The sequence below is a fragment of the Camelus dromedarius genome, chromosome 25, assembly GCF_036321535.1.
Source record: "Camelus dromedarius isolate mCamDro1 chromosome 25, mCamDro1.pat, whole genome shotgun sequence".
Lineage (NCBI taxonomy): Eukaryota > Metazoa > Chordata > Mammalia > Artiodactyla > Camelidae > Camelus > Camelus dromedarius.
In genome coordinates this window covers 15394062-15407380 of record NC_087460.1, presented here as the reverse complement: position 1 = coordinate 15407380, position 13319 = coordinate 15394062, and the positions used below count along the sequence as shown (strand labels likewise).

Below are 13319 nucleotides of genomic sequence, written 5' to 3'. Positions count from 1 at the left end.
ACACTGAAAGGTAGTGTAACAAAATGAATAAAGGGCTTAACACTGAAGTACTTTGGTTTGAGTCCAGGCTCCATTACCTGCTAATAGTGTAACCTTGGACAAATTATGAAACCTCTCTGTGCTTCAGTTTCCTGAACTGCAAAATGATATAATAAAATTATGTACCTTATAGGGTGGTCGTGAGGATTAAATGAGTTTATACATGTAAAGTGTTTAGAACAATGCTTGTAAAATTACACAGTTCAAAAACTTTAGCTATTTTTATTATATACATTATATGGAAATATACATACATCAATATAATATATAGTTGCTCAGCCTAGAAAATAAGATAACTTCATATATATTGCTAAATGTCTTTTATAGTTAATATATATATGGATACTCCTTTATCTGGCACATTTAGATTTTATTACAAATTTCCCGGTTACCTAATAACCAATGTGAGTATACCAATGTGGCTTATGTCTGAACTGTACAGAGTGTACATTTGGTATTTTTAAATCTATGCATTTAATGAAAATAACATTTCCCACTGAAAAAACTGGCCCTAATAAAAACTGTAAGTGCATCAAGACGAAGTGGAAGAGCTTGAAGCGGGAGCGTCTGGACTGGCATCCTGGCACAACCACTTTGAAATGGTATGATTTTGGGCAAGTCATTTAACCTTTCTGAGCTTTAGTTTTCTCATCTGCAAAGCAGGGATGTAACTTTTTTTTTTTTTTTTTTTTTTTTTTTTTTTGCAAGTATGTGGTAAAAAATAGAGACAAAATCCATAAAAAGAGCACTTGGCCAAGAGCCCGGCACACAGTAAATGCTTGATAAATGGAAACACTGATCTTTCATGTGTCAGTCCCACTTCAAATATGGGTATTTTTTTTTTAAGCCCTACACAAACAAACATTCCACTGGAGGTTTTTGATCAGCTCTGTCGTTGCTGTATAATGATCATGGGTTAGTCTTAAGGCCATGTGGTTTCAATAACCATAAATGGTTGGAAGTTCTGCTGCCTGTAGGGGCAAAGAAAGAAGAGGTTGGTGTAATTCAAGTTTCACCAATATCTCACCAGGCAGCTTGCAACTTTGCCCCTTCTTCCCTCTGCTCAGCCTCCCATCTCCTGCAAGTAGGAAGCCTGCTGATTCCAGAAGCTGTTACCCTGCTTGGTGTGGTGGGGTTAGGCCAGCCATATACGTTTATCACCCATTGGCTAGAGAGCTAGGGGAAAAAGACTCACTGTCCTTTTATTTTCACTGAGTAGGGGCTGAGAGGAAGTGGAAGTTCACTGTAAACAACAACCCCTTGTCAAATGTTACTTATTTTTATATAATTGGTAGTGAGAGGCCTTTTTTTTTCCAGTTGGCCTGATTTGCCTCTTGCACATTATATAAGGGCCTGGGTAGTAACAGCTCACTGTGAAAAGCAACTTCATATGTGTGTCGTGAGAATAAATCATTTAATGTGTGCCAAGGACTCTTTAGAAAAAAATTACACTTAAATTCAAGGTACAGTACAATTATTAATGGACTCTTCTATTTTTACACGAGTGTCTCAGACTTGAAGCTTGCATGATACAGGAAATCCGAGGAAAAGTAATGTATAGGAACAATGTTTCATTCACACACGCAGAGAATTTTTTCACAGTTGGTGAGGCCACATTGATCCAGCAATTTGAATGTTATTATTATCCATGGTCTCTCTCATTAAATTCTTAAGAAAACATAGTAAAATTGTTTAAGGATACACATTTAGAATGCTATATCCAGAGCTACATCCAAGTTGGCAAATGATTGTGCTGCTTATAAATTCTAGGCAGATGATAATTTAGAGTCCCCATGAAAGCCTTGAGTTTATTTGATTGTTCTCTTAATTACTGGGCTCTCTGCTATCAAATATTTGTGGAAGAGGAAGCTTTTCTTTGTGGGAGTGGATAATAACTGTGCTTACACTTTGAAATTTTTGCCTTGAGTTATTAAGATTTGCATTTCTTACTTTTGTTCCAAGGAAAGGTGTTTAGCCATTTTTAGAAAGCAGGTACCAAATAATCAATCGTCCAACACCCTAGAAAGTTTCCACTCCAGACAAGTGCAAAAATCTCAGGTATTAGCAATCCACTTCCAGAGACAAATCTACAAAGGGTGGAAAGGGGGAGGAAGGATGTATCACTTTTCTAGGTGAATTTATTGTGGTCGGTATGTGTCGCGTGCATTAAGTAACTGTATATATGCTTGCTGGTTGCCGTTTAGAAATCAGCTAGAAAAAGTCTGCGAGAGATCGCAAACAGGCAAGCCCGGAGCCTCCCTCCCATGCTTCTTCAGTGCCCTGCTCCTCCAGGCGCGTGGAGAATAAACAGACTGGTCATTGATCTCCTGGTGGTGTTGTTGCACTCTGGGAAATGCTGGGGGTGCCGAGGGACGCGGCTCAGTCGATGGATGCGCGCCTGAAGAAAATCGCCGAGATGAGGACAGAGAACATGCAAATCAGCATCAAGCTAGAGAACGGGAAGGGAACAGAGAAAAAGAAACGTGTTGCTCGTATTGTGTCTAAGTCCCCTTCTCCGTCAGCCTCCTCCAGACCCGTTGCCTCCCTCGAGGGCCCTCCCTCCCTGCCCCTTTCTGGACACCAGATCTAGGAAGATGGGTCAGGATTCCCCCGCTCCACCCTAGTTCGGACATTTAATAGGATTCCCCTCCCCCACGCCACCACACCCCACGCCACCCCCACCCCGGGCAAACCGGCAGCTGTTTTAAGTCAATGGAAGTAAGATTGGTGGAGATAAGCGCCGGAGCAGCCCGGGAGCTGTCAGAGCACACACAAATCAGCCCCACAGCTTCTGCTCCGGGCATTACCTACGGAGTTTCCTCGGATGGTGATGCAACTCCGAGGGTCTCTCTCTCTCTCGCCTTCCTGCGCTGACTCGTGTCGCAGCCCAAGGAGCCGAAGCCCAGCGCCGAGCCTTTTTAGATCCCTAAGCACCATCCCCTAATTCCTGGGCATTGGGATTTTCGGCTTCACCCACACAGAACAAAACCAGTTCAACCACCCTGGAGGCAGAGATGAGAACGCCTCAAAACTTTTCTCCCCCCTACCCGCCCAGGAGTAGGTGGGTGCACAGTGCCGGCGGCGGGGACCCGGGGCGCGGAGCCGCTCTCGGGGAGGCAGTGGTCGCTTTAAAAACCCAACCTCTCGCCGCTCCAGCCTTGGCGCTGGGCGGACGGCGGCTCGCCTCCCAGAAGGTTCCGTGGCCACCCGCAGACCCCCGCGCGCGCCCTCCCGGCCGGCTTCACCGGGTGCAAACGGGGGTGGGGGGCGCGGAGGGGCCCAGGTAATGGTTACAAGGCAGCGGGTGAGGTTCCAGCGCAGGGAAGAAGTTGAAAAAGGGGACTTGACTGAACATGAATGCGTATTTATAGACGCGGGCTCCATCGAGATCTAGAGATAGCCCCCTCTCCCTGCCTCCTTCCCCTCCTGCCATTTCATTTTATCGCTCCTTTAAGTGGAGGGCAGATTTTTTTTTTAAACATTCCTGCACGGTGTGGGTCATCGCCGCGTTATTTACAATCTAGTTACTCTGCCGCAGACGGGGAAGCAAACTCTGGGGCTCCTTCCTTTCGGATGGACAGAGAGGGCGGCCGGCCGGCTAGCGGCAGGAAGGAGGTCAGGGTGGGTTTGCGGGAGCCCGGGGGCGACCTGGAGGCAGCGCGAGCCCCCGGCGCCGCCCCCGCGCCCGCCCCCGCCCCTGCCGCACCCCCCGGGGCGGGCGCCGGGCCGCGCTGACCCACGGCGGGTGCGCTGCCCTCGCCTCCCCCATTGTTCCGACTGTCTTTTTGCCTTTTGTTATTTGCACTCGCATTGTGTTGTTTGTCTCTGAAGCCGCCTCATGACCAGCAAAGGGATTTCACCTCGTCCTTGAGAGCTACACGGGGAGCGCGAGCGAGCGAGCGACGGGGGCAGAGGGACACGCGCGCGCGCGCACACACAGACACACACTCACACACATACACACAGACACACAGACACACACACGCGCACACACACACACACACACACACACACACACACACAGAGTGAAAAAGGCGAGCCACCAAAACCCATCTCCAGTCTCCTCCCGGGGGCCCCCAGCCCGCCACTGTGCCACTTTGCATCCCACGCCTGAGGAGACGCGGAGGAGAGCCGGTAAGGTGCGTGAATCGCTGCGTTTTAACTTTGTTGTTCGTCCCGACGTGGTTGCGGGCAGCCCTCCAAGGCGCAGAGCTCCCCTCTGCCGCTCGCCGTGCCCGCCGCGCAGCGCTCGTTCGCGGCTCCAGCTGGAGAGCCGGCGGAGGAGGGAGGGAGGGAGGGGGCCGCCGCCGCCGCCGGAGTTTCCTCAAGTACGGAGGGAGGGGGACGGGGTGGGGGCGAGGGGAGGCGGCGGGCGGCTCGGGGCTGGAAGCGGCCCTGGCGCCCTCGGGGGGCGGCCGTCCGGGGGCAGCCTGGCGCGCGGGCTTGGACCCCGTTCAGGAAACGGGGTAACTTTATATTTGGGCTGGGGAGCCTGCGTGCTGTGGCCGGTATTGTTTTGCAAGTGGTGGCGGTGGAGGTGGTGATGAGCGAGGAGGGCAGGAGCGCAGGGAAAATCCTAGGCTCGCTCGTGCATCTCTGCCGTCGCCGAACGGCAGCCCCTCAAAGTTGGACGAAGCCCCTTACCCTTCCTAGGACAGCAGCGCGACCCCCGGCCCGCCCCAGAACCCGAGGGGACCCCCCTTCTCGCCTTTTTGTTTCGCTTTCTGCAGTCCTTCCCACCACTCCCCCGCCCGGAATTTCGGAAACGAGTCTCATCCTTCAGGATTCTAGGGGTTTCAGAGACCGGAAGCTTTAATTTTTAATTGCAGCTACTTTCCCCCCCACCCCACTGCGTGGACGAAGTGGAGACCGCTCACGTGTTGTGTGACTTTAAGCGCGGGGTTTGGGAAATCTCGCCTGCACTTTCGGGCTACAGTGGTAATAAACCAGGGGAAAAGGTTATGAGAGTTGAAAACAAATTGGATTTGGAAATGTTTGCTTTTGATAGCAGCAGTTTGTCGAGTATTGATCTGCTGGCATCGGATGCACGCGAAGCACTGTTTACATATTTTAACAGTAATTTTCCTTACACTTTGCAAAGCGAATATATTAACAAATAGTTTGACCCTGGTGAAGATCTGAAGACGTTGGCCTCTGTGACTAAATTCAGAGTGTGGTGAATGTGAATTCACTTTGATGTCTTCTCCCTTCTCAACTAAAGCCGGTTAAAATGAGGAATTCCGTGAACATGCAGACCAACGTTCTCTGTGTCAGCCAGCCCAGGCACTCTGGGTGGCAGTCAGCTGTATGTACTTCTTGAGAAAAGTTTAGGGATTTGTTCTAACCCAGTTGAGGGCCTCACAATATCCAAAGTAGTTTGTCAAGAAAGTCATGAACCCATTTCCCCAGACTCCCTTCAGGCCTAGCACAGTTCTTCAGCCAAGGGCAAGACCAAGGAAGATCTGTGGGACTTCGGGTAGTAAGTGTGGGAATCTGCAAAGGGACGCAGCAGAGTGATTTGTTTCCTTGCTGTTCATAAGTAATGGCCCCTGCTATCCTTAAAAACCAACCAACCAAACAAACAAAAACCCCCCAAACCGACCCGAACAAAACAGGCCAATGAAGTAGGTGGGTGGGAGATTTGCAGGCAATGGACATTTCAATCAGAAAATCCGGAGGAGAGTTTTTGATCAGGATTACGGGAGTGAGGCTCAATTGCCCAGAGTGATTAGGTGAAGGGCCAGATGGTTTTAAAGTATACGGAAATGTTTTTAAGTTGGACTTTTATAGCATTTAAAAGGAGAACGATTTCTTAGAGTCTTTACAGAACTGCTAAATTTTGATCTGTCTAATTTTGAAGGAATTCAGCTGTAAGTGAACTGCTGTTAGCTCTGATAGGGAAGGAATCTGGTTTCAAATAAAGATACATAGGACAGAGTTTTTTTGGGGGGGTGCTTCTTTCTGATTTAAATATAGCTCTGAGGCTGAAGCGTAGATAAATGCAGCCACAATGATTTAAAAATCATAAATACTTACACTGAAAGTTCTCTTAGGCCTTGTGTAAAGTTCTCCTGTAGATTATGTCATCAACTGTTTATTCCTCAGAAGTATACAAGATAACAATCATAAGCATCACTTAAAACTGATGCAACACAGCATCAGTGAAATCCTTCAACTGGTAGGGGTTGCTTTTGTTTGCCTAAAAGGTAGATCTTTCATCACATGAGTTGTTTAAAAACATTTAATTGTGGGGGTGGGAAGGGATGTGCATAATTATTTAGTTATTTGTGTTAATTATATAGTAGCATACTCGCTTGAAATTCTTCCTTTTTTCTTTCTTTCCAGTGGTCTTCTAACAACTTTGTACGTGAAGAAATAACAGTTTTTGTTTGTGTGTGGGTTTTAAAAAAATCTCTTTTTGTAGCCTTTTTGAATGGGCAATATTGAACCTTAAAATAGGGGAAAAAAAAGCTTCAACTATTAATACAGAAACCCAGTATTTGTTTTGTTGTTGAGATTAAACTGTTCTGGTTGAATGGCAAACAGAATTCAAAACTCAAATTTATTTGGTAAATAACCAGGCATTTGACATACAGTGGTTATTTCAAGTTAACTTAGTTCTATACATGTAAATGCACATCCTGTTTAGACTGACACATGGTTTTGTAAAAGAGAAAAATGAATGAACGCTTATAAAGATGTTATCTGTGGCATATATGGGGTAAATAGTAAATAACAAAAGAATGAAGTTTATACTCAAGCATGGCTGCTTCCTTTTTTTTTTTTTTTTTTTGTCCTTGTTGGGGGTAAGGCATGAACTGTGGGGAGAGTTTAAAATTTCATTTTCCAGCTAAAAGACTGAATTTGAATGCTTGGAGAATTTTTTCCATTATAAAGCAAATGAAAAATATAATGATTAAAAGAATATACTGTCTTCTTGAAAAACTCTCGCCCTTTATTGAGTGATAGGCAGTCATTGTTTTGAAAGTATGTCCAGATTATATTAAAAATGTAATATGCAGGGCAGGACAAAACTTATTTTTATTAATCTTTTAAAATACACTGTATTTCAAATAACTTAGAAGTCTAATGTTGAACACTATTTAGATTTCCAGCAGGTAAAATTGTTGGATACGATTGATTGGCGTAACCTGGATGATTCACCCAATATCTGATCATCTCCAGTGGTAGAGAATGCTATAATTAGAGTTCTGAGAGTAACCTGGAGAACTTATTTGTCTAGGCCTGAATTCAGTGCATTCCCTCACACACTCGTCACAATTTTTTAGCCTTAGAAATGTAGCTTTATTTTAAAGGCAAAGAAAGTGCTTGGCTATTTCAAATAAACTATACCCTGAACTTAGATTTGTAGATAGTTAATAAGATAAAAGTCCAATTTTGTTCCAAACGTTGTTTTAAAACACCCATTTGTAAATTGTCTACATTTGGTTTTCATATGTTAATGATTTGGGATCTGAAACTTCTTTCAAAAAGGCATTTTGGTTTATCTTTAAAAACACCATGCAAAACTGTCTAAACAGCTCTGTAAATAAACTGTTCCAAATGCCTCAATTTGATGAATGAATTAAAGAATTATAGTTCCTAATCCAATTACGATCAGTCTTGTTATTCCATTTCCCATTCCAGGGTGCTTGGGGAGTGGGGATGGTAAATGATTCTCAAATGTGAGTGGGTCCTTGTTTGTTTTCCGTGTGTGATATAACAAAAACACTTGTCCCTAACATTTAGGAGAAGGACTTTAGACGTAGAAGCGTTCCTTACTGACGTTCAGTTGAACCAACAGTTCATTTCCATGTAAAGTTGCTCATAAAGGAAGAGTCAAATGAAAATTTTAAGAATATGAAGGAAGGATTTAACCTTCTGCTTAAAAATAATAAATTTTTACATTGAAAGGGGGAGAAATGGAGCCCGTGAGGCTCACAGCTGGGCAGACACTCGGGCCCTTTTAGAAGCCGCTTTCAGTAGGGCCATATTGGGCCATTTCCACGGTACTTCTTAATAAACTGGGCTACGTGCAGTGTTCCTATTTTTAATAAAAGGGAATATGCTTTTTGGGTTGTTTCCTCCAAACCCCTACCCCTTTAGCTACCTACTTGGGTGCTTTTGAATGCTCCCCTGATCAGGGGCCTAAACTTCAGGATGAACCCTTGATATCAGCCCAGGTTGCTTTAATGGACTCTTCTGAATTCCTGCCCATTTGCCCAGTTTAACCACTGGCTCATAAACTAATGAATTCAAAGGTGGTAATAACTCATTATGATTTAATTATCTAAGTATTATTATTATTGTTGTTGTTGTTATTATTATTATTATTATTATTATTATTTATTACTGAAGTTTATTATGACCAGCTAATTCCTTAGAGAAAGACATGGAGTTTCAAGTGAAGCTCCCAGGAAGAAATACTTATAAACATAGGGATTTTTTTTCGTTGTACCTCTCAAATCATACCTTATAGGAAAGTAATTACTCTGCTTACGAGTAAGGATGACAATCAGTTCAGGGCAGCATATTGATAAAAATTAGGGGGAAAAGGAATGAGTTGAAAGAATATATGAAATCACCACCCTTTAAAAATCAAGCCTTAAAAAAAAAAAACCCAGAAAAAAAATGCATCTCCAGAAAGTGGCAGTGATGGTGGCAGTGGTGATATTGAATTCTACAGGTAGAGGTCCGTTCATTCTTTATAGTTTAAAGTCCAGTATAAGTTAAAAAAAAAAACCTCACCTGATTATATGTTCGATGCTCAATTACTTGTCATTCAGTTACTGCATGATTATGTGCTACCCCATGTCCAAAGGGGACAAATAGTGCAGTAGTCAGAGGGATGGGCGGGCTCTGGTTTGATGTCCGGGTGGCATTCCCTGGAAGCTCAGGCACGACAGTGTTGTCACTGCAGCACCAGTTAAAGTCTTGGAGGTAGGGAAGTCGGGGGAAAGCACGATGTGGAAGAAGACATCCCAGTAGCTTTGGGAGCCTTTCAGTTTAGGTCTATTTATACATTCTTCTGAGACTTCACTTGGAGTTCTGAACACTCAGTACTGTGCCCCTTTTCTCAGCCTCTGAAGCTGGAGATTATAATCCCTTTTCTTGTAGGGATATTGCATGGATTACACTAGAAGTTGTATGGCAGATTCCTAGAGCCTAGGATCTGTCATGAACTAGGTGCTCAGTAAATGTTAACTACACTCTCCTCTCTCTTCAGTCAAGTCTGCCTTCTGATCATTAATAATGTTTGAAGCTTCATTTTGTGCTTGCTTTGAACTTATTTGAATCCACGAAGAAAAATATATCACTTTCTTGAGGCTGAGATCAACACTTTAAAATAGTGATTCAGCTAACATCTATATATGATCTCCGACAGTGTGGCTTTATTAAGATGCTGTATTTGGTGCAAGTGTGAATTCTATCTTTTATTCATATAAATGTTCCTTCAGTGATTTTATCCTACATTATAGGTAAAGGCAAACAAAAACTTTAGGACCTAACTCTCATTATCATTTTTGATTTCCTATTACAGATATAAACTAGTGAAAATTTATTGTGATTTTATCCATTGCTAGTCATTCATCTCTGGGTTTTATTAAGTTTAGTAGATGCAGAAAGAGAGAAATTCCACTTGGAAAAAGAAATAAGTCTGACTTTGTAATGTTTTGCCCCACAGAGTCAACAGTTCTTTCAAAGAGAATCTCATAGGTTTGTTTGTTTAAATTGGATGCGAGGACAAAGGCACAGTCATTGTACCATTGCCTGTTTGAAGAGATGATGTATAGGAACATGGAGAAATCGTGGTTGTTTTCTTTCCCCAATGATTTAGAGATTTTCTCTGCAAGTACAGCTGACCAAAGGAAGGGCTTTTTCAAAAAGCAAATACATGACTTGATTGTTGCATCAGTTTGGGTCCCTCTAGAAGCAGATGCCAAGATGGGATTAGACATGTAAAAAGTTTTTTGAGGAAGGGTGCAGGAGAAGCCTGGGAAAGCCTTTCAGCCCTGCTCCAGGTTTGACACTTGGGCAGGGAGGGAGGGAAAGAAAGAGGATTCAGTAGGAAGAAGCTTGACTGTCCTGCACTCCGAGAAAGGTTTGGTCAGGTGGATGAGTGTCAGACGTTGAAGGAGCCCTCTGTCTTGGAAGAGTGGCCTGCATTCACTCCCCCCGCCCCCCACCGGCTCTGCTCAGCCCTTGGCTGGGAGCAGCCCCCTGAAAGCAGGGCCTAGGTGCACCAATGATGCTAGAGGCAGGGTGGGGGCGGCAGATGCAGCACTGAGTCCGTTAAGTTCTGGCCACAGGAGATCTGAGCGGTGGGGTTGCGGTTTGGCAGTATAGCCCAGAGCACTCACTCTGGTGGGGTGGACTTCCCACTTAAAAAAAAAGACCTGGCACTTCTCTGAGTTCTGATGCTTCGTTTTTCCTCCATTATAAAGTGGGAATGATGATAGTATTGCCTAACAGAGTGCTTGCTAGCCAAGATTAAATGAGGTTATATGAGATCCTATGTACATCCATAGTACCGTGCATGGCACAGAGGAAATGCTCAGCATATATGTCTCTGTTTTTAATATACTCATAAAATACCACGGAGAGGGATAGCTGAATTGTATCAGGTGATCGAAAATACATTGAAACAATAGGTTTTTCACGTAATTGGAAGGTATTATTTATGCACGCGAGCATCCCTAACGTTTGTCTGTGAAAAATAACTCGGTTTAGTTCTCATGTTCCAATCCTTGTTTTTATGAGGCTGTAAACCGTGCAGCAGATAGACCCACTGACCTTGACCATCTTCAGGTAATTTGCCCTGAAGCGTGAGGTAGACAGAGTGCTCTCTTCATTTCCTTACCCCTCTAGGCTTCCTATTCAGTTGAGAAGCAACTTGCACTGTAAGTCTGCATTTTATCTTGAGCCTCAAACACCTTGCGAGTCTTTGCTCCCCTATGTGACTGTTCCTAAACCAACTCGCCAAGCGCCACAAAGCACTGAACTCAAGTGGCCCTCAGCGCGAGCTCCTGCTGTGATGAGTCACAGAGCCACCAGCACTTTGTTGCGTTAGATTTGATCACTGCCATGAGCAGTCCTTCGATTGTCAGCTAAGAGACCCTTCAGGGAGTTGTCCCTTAATAGAAAGTCTCTTTTCTTCCCTCCTGTTGTAACTTTAAATTAAAAGAAACTGCAGAGGAGCTGGTGGCCTTGCAGCAGTTCATTCTTCTACCCACTGGGAGAACAACATCTGAGAAAAGACGTTATTGGACTGAGAATTGAGTTGTTGCCTTTTTTTTTTTTTGGGCCAGCGTTGGGGGTGGGGTGGTTGCGAGGGAGGATGAAGACTGGACCCCAGTAATGTCAGGGTCGGGGGCGATCCTTCCGTATGTGATGGGGAGCATTTGGGGGATGTAAGACCTCGACTTAGCATGCTGGAATACGTGAGATCACTGGTATTTTGCCCCTGATTTGTAGGTGGTTCTCTGTGTTGGACTGTGGGAAACTGGCACCGGGACAACTTCAGAATCCAAGGAGGATGGGAGGCAGGAAGAGAGAGCTAATTTTTGACACATTCCTCAGACAAGTGCCCCCTCTGGGGAATCTGTGCCCAGGAGAAGGACTGCTTACTGTGAGGCTTTTGGCATAGTTTTCCCCAAATAGTGACTGCTGGTTGCTTCAATGTCACTAGTTAAAAAGGTCGCCAACTTTAACATTTGGAGCGGCTCTCTGCTGCGCCAGGCGTTATATCCTCTGTAGTCGCTGGTCCGTCCCCACTCTGGGTTAGAGCCTGCCCTCACATCTGATGTCGGCCAAGATCCCCTGGTGTACCTCGGGGCTGCTGAGAGCTGAAGTTGTTTGATGTGTGGTATCAGGAGCCGCCTGAGGTTTGCGTGGAAGTTCTTGCGATGCTCGGGGTTACTCCGCGGCACTGGCAGTCTTTCACGTGCGTCTGGCACAGTCAGTCTCATTAATTTACTCTTGCACTGGGAGCTGCTTTGGAACAAGTGCATACCATGTCTTCTAATTCTGTCTTGACTTTCCCTGCTTCGCTTTCTCAGCCTCGTCTCCCCTGTACCTTTACCACCAGCAGGATAGTACTGCCTTTTCTCCATGAACTGAGGAAATAAAGTGATCATTTTAATGCACCCTAACCAACCAACCAAACAAATCTGTAAGTTTGTAAAGAAACTTAATGGCCCCGCTGTTTCTTTCTAGGGACTTCCTCAGCCCCACAACATGCCTCCCTTTCTCTGTCACTGCCCGTTGGGCTTTTCTTAACGTTTCTCTTCCCACAAGGTCTTTCTCTTCCTGGCACCGTCACTACCGGGCATTGAGTTCATCTCACCAGAGGAAGTGAGATTTGGAGGGTGTTGCTCAGTACACTGCTGCTGGGTTTGGAAGGGGTGGCCATGGGTGACAGACATGTGGAAGGGAAGTTCCTTGAGGATACCGCGTTGTATCCACAATCACAATGCCTGGAACAGGGCAGCCACAGAATAAATATGATTGCTGAACCAACTTGTCTTGCAAACTGAGCTTTATTCTGATTCAAGGCAGCCCTGCATGATGGGGAAGTAGGAAAACTAACAGTGGTTGAGCATCGACCATGTTGCAGGCACGTGCTAGGTGCTTTACATGGATAATCCCATTTAATCCTCGCAGCCCACAGATTAGGTGGCTATTATCCCCTTTTCACAGAGGGCCAAACAAAGTCCAGGGGGTCAGGTGCTTGCTCATTTTCCTCGACTAGTGAACAGACTCACTGCCTGGACGTCAGTCATTTTGACTCCACCCCTTATGTCCTTTCCATCATGCTGTGGCCAAGATCCTGGTGTGGGCTTCCTATCCATGAAATGGGAGCACTAACCATACCTGTCCGTCTGCCACGGGGTAGTTAGGAACAGGTGAGAAGCGGTTACTGAAAGTGATGCCTGAGCTGCAAAATAATTTTTTTGTTGTTTTTTGGGGGGCAGGTAATTAGGTTTGCTTATTTATTTTGGTGGAGGTACTGGGACTTGAACCCAGGCCCTTGGGCATGCTAGGCATGCACCCTACCTCTGAGCTCTACCCTCTCCCACCAAAATAATTTCTAAATATTGGTTATTAATATCAAGTATCTGCCACTGATCCGTTTATTGACCAAAAGAATATTTATTGAACATATAGATGGATGTTGCTTAAACTATACCTAAGAGGAAATATTTCCTGATTTGAAGCAGGGATTCCAAATGCATTAAAACTGACATCAAAGGAGTTTATAGGACAGTGTGTCTCGAAGG

The 13319-nt window shown here is 44.9% G+C and overlaps 1 protein-coding gene across 4 annotated transcripts in view; it reads left to right on the top strand.

Moving 5' to 3' along the window:
• Positions 1-3783: 3783 nt before the first annotated feature.
• Positions 3784-13319, top strand: part of SOX5 (SRY-box transcription factor 5) — an 899287-nt gene continuing 889751 nt past the window's right edge. For 3 of the 4 annotated variants that reach the window (XM_064479110.1, XM_031443964.2, XM_031443967.2), the window contains exon 1: positions 3784-4178. The gene's annotated coding sequence lies outside the window, so the exon portion shown is untranslated. The remainder of the gene's footprint in view (positions 4179-13319) is intronic. The other variant, XM_031443965.2, reaches the window with a different exon arrangement.